The sequence below is a fragment of the Macrotis lagotis genome, chromosome 1 (genome assembly GCF_037893015.1).
Source record: "Macrotis lagotis isolate mMagLag1 chromosome 1, bilby.v1.9.chrom.fasta, whole genome shotgun sequence".
Lineage (NCBI taxonomy): Eukaryota > Metazoa > Chordata > Mammalia > Peramelemorphia > Peramelidae > Macrotis > Macrotis lagotis.
In genome coordinates, this window is record NC_133658.1 from 562,498,679 (window position 1) to 562,511,754 (window position 13,076).

Consider the following 13,076-nt stretch of genomic DNA (forward strand, 5'->3'; position numbering starts at 1 on the left):
ATTATTAAGACACCATATTTAAACACATATTTAAACAGCACAAATGAATACGCATACTCCTGACACAATCAACTACATAGCAGATTTGCCACTGAACCATAAAACTGCCACAAAATCACTTGCCAGAGGGAACCAGGTCCCTTAGACAAATGTTTGCAGAATCTAGTAATCTAATAAGATGATTCCATATTTTTGTCCAAGTTTTCATGGGAATTATCATGTGGTATCTGTGTTTAAACTTAAATTATTTACAATATTGTACAGTTACATTTTAGATAAACTTTCTGGTTCCCAGTACAAAAACCCTCTCTTTTCCTATCTCCCCAATATCTTTTGTAATGTATTCTAGATGAACTTGTTCTGGGATCAGTGTGACCTCTTAACATTGACTTAACTAGGGGCAGCTAGGTGTCGTAGTGGATAAAGCACCGGCCCTGGAGTCAGGAGTACCTGGGTTCAAATCCGGTCTCAGACACTTAATAATTACCTAGCTGTGTGGCTTTGGGCAAGCCACTTAACCCCATTTGCCTTGCAAAAAAACCTAAATAAATAAATAAATAAATAAACATTGACTTAACTAGGGGCGGCTAGGTGGCGCACCGACCCTGGAGTCAGGAGTACCTGAGTTCAAATTCGACCTCAGACACTTAATAATTACCTAGCTGTGTGGCCTTTGGCAAGCCACTTAACCCCATTGCGTTGCAAAAAAAAAAAAAAAAAAACTAAAAAAATTGACTTAACTTCCCTTTAGAACCAGGAACCTCATCAGATATATTAAAGATAATTTATATTTCTAATAGACTTTCTCCAGGAAAATTTCATCCTGGGAACTCCTGACTCACCCCTTCATCCTGGTCAAACGACAGTTTGTCAACTGCAGAGAAATCTAAAAATTCTCTTAAACCCACGTTGTTATTTCCTCTTCAGTCTCAGAGTCTTTGCTTGTCTGCTCTGAGAGGTCCAGGGAGCTCTTTCTCTCATGCTGAGCAGGCAACACAAAGTTGGGATGTGGCTTTGGTGTCCTTTCTTTTATAGAATGCAGAGTGCTTCCCACATTATTTTTGGAAAGATGCTCCCTCAGAATGGGAATGATTTCTCCAATGGTTCCCCCGGACTCTGCTAAGAGCTTTGTGATGAATGACTTCCACCGCAAAGGAGCTAAGTGAATGAACTGGTCCTTGCTGTGATTTGACAATAGTGCAGCATCCGGACCTGCGAGACCCGCTGCCTTGCCCACGTAAATCCACTCTATCATAGCTTCCTCGCGCAGGCGTTGCACTGCCTCCTCTAAGGACACCCAGGGATTTGGTAAAGGGTCATTGTGGTTGGCCCGAAGCGGCCACCTCTGCCGCCAGCACTGGAGGCACCATTCTAAGAGGGGCGCGCGGGGCACCTCCAGGGGAGGCCCGCGCAGGATGGCGTTGTACAGCAGATCCCGGGTCAGTGGTCCCAAAGATCTCAGAGCCTTAACGTCCAGCACTAAAGAAGCCGCCCCTTCGTCCAGCACCTTCAGGATCCATGCTTTCAGGGATTCTCCTGGGTGCTGTTGGTATTTCTCAGTAAGTGAGGCCAGCTCAGAAGGAGTATAGCTTGGAAAGTCTCTAAATGGACTCTGTTCTTGGAGGTCTTCGGTCACCGGGTCTCTGGATTTAGATCTCGACGTGACCCGCCTGCGCTCCCAGTGGGGAGAGACAGATGCCCCATGGTGTTCTTTAGCCCTATCCTGTCGGGGTTTCCACTCGAAGGGTATTTTTTGGCCATCCGCTGCGGGTGGGCCTGGAGACACCTGTTGGGGAGGGGTTGGCGGCAGCGGTGGAGGGTCCTGCTGGGGAGGTGACCGTACCTGGAGGAGAGGTGCGGGTCCCTGCTGAGGAGATGCTGATGAGGATGCTGTTGGCGGAGCGGGGACCTGCTGCTGCTGGAGAGCTCCCGGCCGTAATCTTGCTCCTGATGGGAGTGCGTGTGGGAGAGCCGCTGCCGGGGGCCGTGGGGCTAAGGCAGGTGCCCGTAGGTCCCGGGTGGGACGTGGTGTTAGCGGGAGCCGAGCTTCAGAAGAGGAGGCATCAGAAGAAGGAGAAGGGGGAAAATCAGAAGAATGAGCAGAAGAGACGGCTGGAGAAGAGGAGGGGGCAGATCCAGAACTGGAAAGGGGACCAGAAGGGCCATGGGCAAAGACGGGGGAAGGAGTCCCAGAAGGGGGTTGGGGAAAAGCAGGGGAAAGGGGAGAAGGAGCAGAAGGTTCAGGCTCCTGTTCAGGCTCAGGCTTGGAGTGGGGAGAGGGAGGCATGGAGAAGAACGGTCCCAATGAAGGCACTGCAAATTGAGCTAACTGTTCCTCGAGATCTTCTACCTCGGCAATCTGAACTTCCAAGGCTTCTTGTAAAACTGTTTGGGAAGCTGCTTTCATTGTATTCTTGTTCTGCATGTCCTGAAATTTCTGGTGAGCTCCATCCAGCTGTGAAGCCAATTTCTCAATGACTGTGAGCATCAACCAGAGCAAACTGCCTATGGCCCCCCTCCTCTTAGGGGTCAGCCTACAAATAATCCACTGACTCACCCCATCAGGATCTATGGGGCATTCTCCTTTATTCCAGTACACAGGACTGCTGACCTGGGAAAGTACTTTAGCCACACAATACCACTTGTTGGTATATGACCAACCAGGAATTCTCTTAGGAACCTCCTTTTTCCCTTCTTCCTTAAATTGTCTTCTGAAAAAGTCCACTCTTGTTGAAAAATCACACATCAGACACCAATTGTCCTGGTAGGGGGCATCCATATTCTTCAGCAAGAAAATCAATAGAAGTTGCTTTACTGGTAAAGGGATTGGCTATTGAATGATTCCTCTATTAAGAGTGAAAATTTCATAAAGTTACATATACAGGTACATTACCATGTCCTTGAGATTGGATAATCTTGAAGATCCCTGGCCTTTGGGTTTCTGGAAGCCAGCATTCAAAATCCTCATTCTCCAGTATGCCTTGCATCCACCACGTAGGGCAGCAAAATCAGGGGAAAGCTTTTGATGGAGAGGTGGCTACAATTTATACTTTTTCAGAACAATTGTGGCTGTCATCCAAGCCCCATGTATAATGTTAGATAACTTAGGACAAAAATAGTTATTATTCAGATGCTGTGAAACAAAGGTTATTTTATCTCTGTGTTCTGTATGTCCTGTTCTGAGATATTGGCAGTTAAGACAAGCTTTTATCACCAACTAGGTTTAAGGCACTGTGTGATAAGTGTTTTACAAATCTTACCACATTTGATTCTGGGAAAAAACCCTTGAAGTTATGAAGAGACTGAGGCAGAAAGAGATTAAGTGATTTGCCTAGGATCACACAGCTAGTTAAATGTCTGAGGCTGGATAGAACTGATTTTAGGCTCAGTGTTCTCTCCACTACATCACCTAGCTGCCTCTCCCTGACTCTGAGCTTCAATTTCTTCTGGACTGGATGGCTTTTGAGATTCTTTCCAACTCCAAATCATAATCATGAAATTCTCTCATTAATTCTATGATCATTCTTAGCCCCATTAACAAGAGTATAATTCCCTACATATTCATGTACTGATGAGAATGCAGAAAGAAATTTCTGGAAATCTTATGATCTGAGATGAGGAAGGATTTTGGCTTTAGTGGCATCTGCCTTTCATTGTAGCTGGACACACTTTTTCTGCCCAATGAGCCCACGGCTCTGTCATTGCTACTGAGGAGAGCTGCTGATGCTGCCTGTTATAACTTCTTGCTGTGGCCTCTGAGCTCCCTTGCTGCTGTTTTCCTCCTCTGCCTCAATAGCTCTCATCTACTTAAGTTCCATTCGAATTTTGATTTAAGACTTGGATTAAGACTATGAATAAAATTTTCAGTCTGGTAGAAAATAAGCTCTTTTTGAATTTTGAGAGTTATATTGGTAAATCTAGTGTCAAACAAACAAAAGTACAGTAAAATGAAATTCAGCACTTGAATAAAACTTGACAAAACTATTCCAATATTATTTCAAAGTAATATTTCAAAAGCATAGTTACAAAAAATTCCCACAATTCCCTTATTTCCAGTATCTTCTACTCCTTGACCTTGTCTATCATGGTAACTCCCTGTTCTTTATAATTTGTTCCCATTTTTTGCTGTTGTTCTTTTTTCCAAAGCTGCCAAACTGCCATCCATTGCTCTACTATTGTAGCTACCAATGATGCTTTGTTTTCTTTACTTTTTCAGGATGAAAATATGGCCAGTCAACACATTTACAGCCATGCTAGTCACCTTCACAGCATTTTGCTGGTTAACAAAAACAAAAAACAAACCAAAAAAAATGCTCTACATACTCAAGGACTCTTAGTAGAGTTAGAGTAACTGTATTCCATTCTCTTCTTTTGTATTTCAGGTGCAGAAAAGGATCCCACACATTATACTTACATGGTTAAGACTTCTCAGCGATTTTTCCTGAAATTGAAGATAAGTATATGGACCTTTGAAATTTGCATCATGCTCCTTTATCATTAATGTCTAATTATATAAATTGTCTTGAATCTTTTATAAGCCTCCACAATTCACTGTAAATTAAGTCAGGGAGGAGCACAAGCTGGTAACTTTCTCTGGCAAAGAGCTTTTTCCTTTTTACAAACATTTATTAACTATTAGAAGGGAGACACTGGGATACAAACAGCAATGAAAACAGTCCCTATTTTGTGAGGGGAAGGGAACAAACATTAAAAATCTACTAGGAGCTAGACATGTATTTTACAAAAATCTCATTTGATTCCTCACAACAACCTTGTGAGGTAGCTGCTATTGCTATCCCTATTTTATAGTTAAGGAAACTGAGACAGATGAAGGCTAAATGACTTGCCCAGGATCACACAGCTATGAAGTATGTGAGGCTGGATTTGAATTCAGCTCTTTCTGGCTCCAGGTGCAATACCCTATCCACCAGACCACTTAGTTGCCTCTGAAGGAGGGGTATTCTATTGAAACAATACATAACATGTACATTATGTGATGTCAATGGTTCTCTTCAAAATTAAAGGGTGAATAACAAGAAAAATGAATAGAAGGTCACTTGAAGGAAAAAGCAACTGAGAGAACTGGAGAAGGAAGGCTTCCCAGATGAGGTAAGCTTTAAGGGAAGATAAAAATTCTGAGAGGTAGAGAGGAGGTTACCTATATAAAATGCTGACTTTTAAGATTGTTCAGTCATGGGGCAACTAGGTAGTGCAGTGGATAGAGCAACGGCCCTGGAGTCAGGAGTACCTGAGTTCAAATCCGGCCTCAGACACTTAATAATTACCTAGCTGTATGGCCTTGGGCAAGCCACTTAACCCCATTGCCTTACAAAACCCTTAAAAAAAAAAGATAGTTCAGTCATGTCTACTTCTTCAAGACTCCATTTAGAGTTTTTTTGGTAGGATTTACCATATTCTTCTCCAGCTCATTTTACAGATGAGGAAACTGAGTAAAACACAGTTAAGTGACTTATCCAGGGTCATACAGCTATCATGTTTCTGAGGCTGGATTTTAATTCTCCCAAGGGACTACTTAAATCAATGCCAATTCCTTTGCTTCATCTCCAAGTGAAGATGAAGAGAGATGATTCACTTTGCCCTTGGAACATGTACTGATTTCCTATGAAGATATGGAGTCTGAGAGGCTTAGGGGTTATAGAAAACTGAGATGTAGTTTTCTCAGGGTCTCATTTAATATTACTTCCTAATGTAATAATTTCTGAGTAAATGAGGCTTCTGATTTGGTATTTGAAAGGAACCAGGGCTAAGATCCCTTCTTTCTTTCTGGGCCCATTGAAGGTGAAGGTGGGGCAAGGATCTCAATGTTAATTATTCCTTCCACACTCACAATTTTTTCTTTTATTGTTTTGCTTAGGCAACTGGGTTGAGTGACTTGTCCAGGTGCACACACAGCTAGTAAATGTGAAATATCTGAGGTCACATTTGAATTCAGGTCCTCCTGATTCCAGGGTCTGTGCTCTATCCAGTGTACCACCTACTCCCTGTTGTTGATAAGGAGGATGTGTAAAATAATGAGTACATAAAATTTAATTGGGCAAAGGGTATTTTTCCCAAAGCAGCAATTTGTAACACTAGAAATTTTAAAAGAGCTGCTGACAATGCCTATATTCCTTTAGGAAATCCATAGAGGCAGAACCTGAGGATGGTGGGGTAGTAGTAGCAGGCAGAATTGACTGGGCAGAGATTATGACAAGGTGGTAAGATTGAGAGGTCAAAGAGATATCTCCTTGGGAAAACTCTAAGGAATAACATATTCCCGTGATAGGGTACTACTCAACTGAAGTTGGTCTCTCCAAGGCTACAAAGATAACTTAGTTGCTAAATTGGGTTGTTCCTTTTCCTTCTGCTGTAACTTTTGAAAGACATTTCCTCTTTTAATTTTCTTGACACTGTTTCCTGACTCTTCTACCCATCTGATGATTTTCTCTATATAACTTTGTAGTCCACCATGATCTCCCACTCTCTGTTGTTTGTCCTTCATTCTTGAAGAAAATCATGGCATCAGGGAAGTGATGCCATGACATAGATTGTATTTGAATGAGGGGCTGCTGTGCAAAGTCACCAGCCTCATTTTCTCCTTCAGAGCCATCTGGGTTCAGTGGCCAGATATGAATCAAGATGACTGGAGATGGCCCTGAATGTGAGGCATTCCGGGTTAAGTGACTTGCCCAAGGTTACACAATAAGTGTCATGTGTCTGAGAGTGGATTTTAACTCGTCTTCTTGACTCCAGGATCAGTACTCTATCCACTGTGCACCTAACTGCCGACTCTCTAACTGTGAATGCACTCTAAGGTTTTTGTCCTTGGCCTTCTCTCCTGCCTCTATACCTTTCCCCAGCTATTTCTAAACCTTGAAAGCTGTACCTTTGCCCTCCTTCACCTTCCCCCCAAACTTGAATGATGCTCCTGGATACCTATGCTCTGTTAGGCGAACATGAATGAAGCCACTCCATTACTTCCAAATCATGTCATCTCATGTGTATTCACCACCCTTTCCAATTTCAGCTCCCCTTTATGTGCTTCATAGTACCCTACTACCAGAATATGTAACAACTTAGAATATAAACTCTTTTAGGAAAGGGACAGTCATGATTTCTCAATTCTATCTCTCCTATACTTAAAAAAATATGTGGCACATAACAAGTGTTTCAGAAATGTTTATAAAATTCATTCACTAATAATGACTTCACTCTTAGAGAGTGGAAAATCATGTTGGTCTATGAAAATTATGTTGAGAAAGAATGTTATGTGAGATAGGAGGAGACTCAGGAAAGAGTAATATCAAGAATGGGTCCCATCAGCTGCCATTGGTTCAACTAAGCACCTATAAATATTTATTTGTCTTACAAATGAATCTCAGATTCTAATCTCAACCCTAATTCTCTCCTGAGTTCCAATTTCAGTTATTTACCTTTTGGATCTTTTCAACTAAATGTCCTTTAAGCATCTTAACTTTAGCATTTTAAAAGCTGAATTTATCTACTTCAAAAAGTCAAACAACTCATCTTTTCTCCAAACTTCATTATTTTTATTGAGGGTACCACCATTCTTCTGGTCATCTGGGTTCAGTTCTTCAGGGATATACCTGACTCTTCCTTTTCCCTTACCTGTCATATTTAATCATCAAGTCTTGTTTTTTTTTCTTCCACTCACCTTCTTCATTCCCTTCACATGGCTACTAGCATAATCCTAACCTTCATCATCTTTCAAACTCCCAATTGAACTACTAGTTTTTAGTTTCTCCTTTCTCTGATATATTCTCCAACATGTCTACAAAAATAATCTTCCTAAAGAACAAGTCTGACTCTATCACTCTCTTACTCAGGGACAAGCTAGGTGGCATAATGAATAGATGGCTGAAGTTCTAAGTACCTGAGTTTGAGATGGGCTTTAAACATTTATTTGAGCTATGTGATCTGAGGCAAGTTAGCCTTTTCCAGTCTCAGATTCCTTAACTGTAAGGTAGGGATAATATATTCCATGTCCTAGAGTGATTGAGAAGAAAAAAAAAATGAGTTAATATTTGTAAAAAACTAAACAAATATTAAAATACTATGTAACATTAGGGATGTATCTTTCTATTTAGTCATCCATTCATTTATTCATTCATTAATCTATTTTAAAAAATATATATTATTAGACTTCAGTGATCCACTCTTGCCTATAGGATAAAAAATAAATTCTTCAGCTTTACATTTAAACCCTTCATAGTCTGGCTCTAGACTATGACCTTTCAAACTTAGTCCATATTATTCCTCTCCATACAGTTTGCAATCTAGCCTGTTGAAATGTTTTATCCCTCAATAAAATGTAAGCATCCTGAAGTAAGGAGTTTTTGTTTTATTTTGCTTTAGTCATATCAATGTATTACATAGTGCTTTGTATATGCAAGATACTTAATATGTCTATTATAAGTTATATGAGCTTATAAAGCTTTATTATATTGAATTGGAAGCTTCCAGAAAATTTGCTTATATTACCTTCTCTCTCTTCACCATTTCAGGTTTCTGGGATCTCTACACCCTGCCTTCCCAATTCAGGGTGTTGTTCCCCAGACACAGACATTTCTCATTAAATCTTTGTGGACGTGAACTACAAAGCAGTCTTTAACAAATAAAAACAAATCTAAATAATCTGAACTATTAATTACTCATAAGTGGGCCAAGCCAATGATGTTTGTCTTCTGTTCTTAAAAAAGATCATGACAGGGTGCAGCTAGGTGGCATAGTGGATAAAGCACCGGCTCTGGAGTCAGGATTACCTGGGTTCAAATCCGGTCTCAGACACTTAATAATTACCTAGCTGTGTGGCCTTAGGTAAGCCACTTAACCCCGTTTGCCTTACAAAAAATCTTAAAAAAAAAAAATCATGACATCAGGATGGTGATACCATGACATGCATGTGAATTGAATTTGAGTGAGGGAAGACTGCACAAAGTCACCAGTCTCACTTTCTCCTCCAGAACCATCTGAGTCCAGTGGCCAGATATGGATCAGAGGGGCTGGAAATAGCCCTGAATGTGAGGCAGTCAGGGTTAAGTGACTTTCCCAAGGTCACACAGCTAGTGTGTGTGGACTATCTGAGTACATATTTGAACTCAGGTCCTCCTGACTCCAGGGTTGGTGCTCTATCCACTATACCACCTAGCTGCCAAATAACGATAATACTAATGAAATTAATTTACTTATTCAGTGCCATGCAAATCAAACTACCAAAAGTTTCCTTCTAAGAACTAGAAAAAAATATCAGAATTTTTTCTAGAGAGATTAAAATGTTAAGAATTTTAAGAAAATAATGAAAAAAATAAGAAGGAAGGGGACCTAGTAGTACCAAATCTTAAACTATACTACAAAGCATTAATCATCAGAATAATTTTGGTACTGGGTAAGAAATAGAAAGATTGACCACTGAATCAGATTAGGTATACAATGTAGAGAAGAAATTAAGCACCATGGCCTAAGGTTTGACAAACTTAAAGATTTCAGCTATCGGGGAAAGAACTCAGACTACATATTTAACAAAACTTTTTGAAAAACACTTGAATAGAGACTGAGCAACATTTTACACTATCGATTAAGATAAACTCCAAATAGATACATGATTTACTTATACAATAAATAATTTGGAGGAGCATAGACATCACCTGACAGATACAAAAATGGACATGTATTTTTATGCATATGTATAAATATAAATAGATATAGGCTATATATATATGTGTGTGTGTGTGTGATGCATATATATATATAGAGAGCAATAGATATAGATACAGAGAAAAGAAAGATACACATATATGAGCATAGCTAATATAAATCTACTTTGTTTCACCATACATTTTACAAAGGTTTATTTGTTTTCAATTGGAGGAAAGGAAAAGAAGAAAGAGAAGAGGATTTTGGTTACCTCAAAAATTAATTTTAAAAAATCTCTGTGAACATAGGAATTAGTGTCCAAAGAGAGACAAATTATTAGAGGCATTATAAGTTGAAATCACAGGATTTGGACATTTATTGAGTATGAAAATCAAAGGAGAGGGAACAGTCAAATTTCTCAAGTCTGGATGATGGGGAGAATGAGAATGCTATAAGAAGGAAATCTGGAGTATAACAAGATGTTTTTGGATAATGAATTGAGTTGCTGGGGGTGGCATAGTTCAGTGTGGAACAGTAAATCGAATACTGAGCTTAGAGTCAAGAAGATCTGAATACCAATTCTACTTTACACCTAGTAACTGTGTGATGAAAAGCAAGTTCTGTAACGTCTCTGAACTTGTTTTAGCTATTTATAAAGATCATAGGCCTCCATATTTTCTTATCTTGCTCCAATCCTAGATTCCCTACCTTAATAAATCCAGGCTAAGGTCACCTTTAATCCATAGGATTTCAAGGGTACACACAAGACTCATGCTTCCTTAACCCCCACAAATCTCTCATTGGCTGGTTGCTGTCTGGAACTTCATTATGAAAATCTTCAGCTAAGATTATATATTTTATATATATATATTAAGATGTAGATGCCTTTGGGAGGGATAGATAACAGGTGCAAATGACTAGCAACTTTGAGTGAATAAAGATTCTAAGAGGAGATTCAAGTATCAATGTAACCTTTGTATTTATCATTTTTTTCTGAGCATCTGTAATTGTTTTCCAAGGAAAAAAGAACAAACGGCATTGTTACTTCAGTCAAACAGAAGTCTCCATTCAAGTACATGTCAAGTCATCCATTTACAATGCACAGACCCTTTCACTCAATTTAGTTCAATCCAATAATCATTTCTTAATGGTCTATTAGATGCAAGACAATTTTCTAAGTGATTGGGATACAAAGACAAAAATGAAACATTCACCCCCAAGTAGTTTACTTTCTAATTGTCAAAGAGCAAAAGACACATAAAGAAGGAAAAGGAAAATATTTCAATTGTAGACTATACTAAAGCCTGAAGAAACCTTAGAGATTATCTAGTTCAAACTTCTTTGTTATAGACAAATAAACTGAAGTCCAGAAAAATAAGTACAGTTTGGGAAAATCCTAGGGGTATGAACAATGTACAAATTAGATTAGGTCAAAGGTCACCTTCCCTTCTGCTGTTAATACCCTCCTTGGTGATTTATCTGAGCCCCCTTATGAGAACTTTGATCATTTTATTCTTGTTTCCTTAACTCTAACTTTTTGACTCTTCCCATCTTGATGGTGAATCTCTCAGAGAACAGCAAGATCTCAAAACTGTTTCCTATATTGAGGAATTCACTTTTCATTAGCCTCAAATCTGTAACAAGTGACTTTGGAGGAGTCGGAATTGGCTTCAAATGGAATGCCCGTCCCTTTTCCTTAAGGGCTAAGGAGGCCCCCTAGCATTTTTGTTAATGCCCTCCTTTATCTCCCTCTTATCTTGAGTCCTCTGACTGAGTATAGGAGCAATGTAGCACAGAAAGTACAGACTTCTTTTCTCTACCTTCCCTTCCTCTGAAAGTGGGGGACAGAGTTGAAGCCACAGATTGGTGGGGTGAAAGCAGGAATAGGATGTGCTGGCAGAGACTGTAGTGGCAGCAAGGCAATACCAGGATGGAGGGGAGTTCAATCCTCTGGGTCAGGTTCTAGGATCCTAGGCTAGTGGGGAAAGGAGTGCTGAGCCAGTATAAAATCAATCAAGTAGGCTTATTTTATTAGAGTTCTTGATATTTTGTGACCTGCAGAGTTAGCAGCAATTGCTTTATGTCTTGTGTGTAACTCCTTATTTGGGGGCATTTTGAGAGTTTTGAAGTCTGGAGAAAATATCTGGCTTTCTAACTTGGTTCACAGAATTCAGTTTCAATTATTTTGTTGTTTTTGTTTGCATTTATATGTTTGTAGTCATTACATTTGGTGGGGGGTTTTTTTTGGCTTACTTTATGTCATTATATTTTACTATATGATAAAAAAGACTAACAGTTTTCCTCTGCTTCTCTCTATCACAGCATAATGGATAGGATCTTAGACTTTCAGGAAGACCTGGTTTCAAATTCTTCCTCTGACTAGTTGTGTGATTCTGGGTAATTGATTTAGTCTCTGTGATGTAGTTTCTTCATCCTTGAAATGATTGTTAGGCAAGTTTACTTGTAAGATACTTTTTTAAAGCTTAGATTTTTTGTTTTTAAAATTATGATGTTATTATTTTTTTAATGATTTTTAAAGGGGGGAAGCTAGGTGGCTCAGTGGATAGAGCACCAGCCTTGGAGTCAGGAGGACCTGAGTTCAAATGTGACCTCAGACATTTAAGAATTGCCTAGCTGTGTGACCTTGGCAAGTCACCTAACTCCATAGCCTCAAATAAGTAAAAAAAAAAATAAAAATAAAAATGATTTTTTTTATTCTGAACATAAACATCCAAACTTTTCCATATGTATACATCAATCAGTAACCAAAAAGAAGATTTTATATGGAACTGTGTATATTCATTTCATTCTAATTTTTTAAAAAAATATTTAATAAATTCAAGACATTACTTTCAAAACCGCTATACTTGTCTGCATTTCTTTTTGAACTTCACTCTGCTCTCTTCTGAGTATTTTTCCCACTTGGTAGTATTTTATTTTTTCCAATTACATGCAAAAATAGCTTTCAATATTTACTTTTTGTGAGATTTTGAATCTCAATTTTTTTCACTCCATTCTTCCTCTTCCCCCTTCCCCAATGTTATAAATGAATAAAAAGAAAAACTTGCTAGAGTGAGAGAAAATTGTACATTTTATTCATGAACCTTGCAAGATACCTTACAAGATACAGGTACCTCACTCCTAGGCATGGGGCACACCTTAGTCTCAGGAGTCAGGTAATTTATTGTCCTCAGAAACTCTTTCCCCTCCCTCTTGGATGTTCATAGGCTCTCAGAGTTTGAGTTACAATCTAAAAGGTCTGCCCATTCCATGATATGCCCCTAATATGATCCAAAGCATGATATGCTAAAGAACCCCAATCGTCATGGGGGGTGTGTGGGTTAATATTCAATTACCTAATTGCGCAGACTCAGTAGCATTAGGTCAAGATCTCTAGGTCACTCTTGACCATTGGGGTTTGG

General features: G+C 39.3%; 1 protein-coding gene across 2 annotated transcripts in view; it reads left to right on the forward strand.

The window, feature by feature from the left end:
• Positions 1–5,028: 5,028 nt before the first annotated feature.
• TAGLN3 (transgelin 3) overlaps positions 5,029–13,076 on the forward strand; it is a 36,863-nt gene continuing 28,815 nt past the window's right edge. For both annotated transcript variants that reach the window (XM_074214483.1, XM_074214484.1), the window contains exon 1: positions 5,029–5,109. The gene's annotated coding sequence lies outside the window, so the exon portion shown is untranslated. The remainder of the gene's footprint in view (positions 5,110–13,076) is intronic.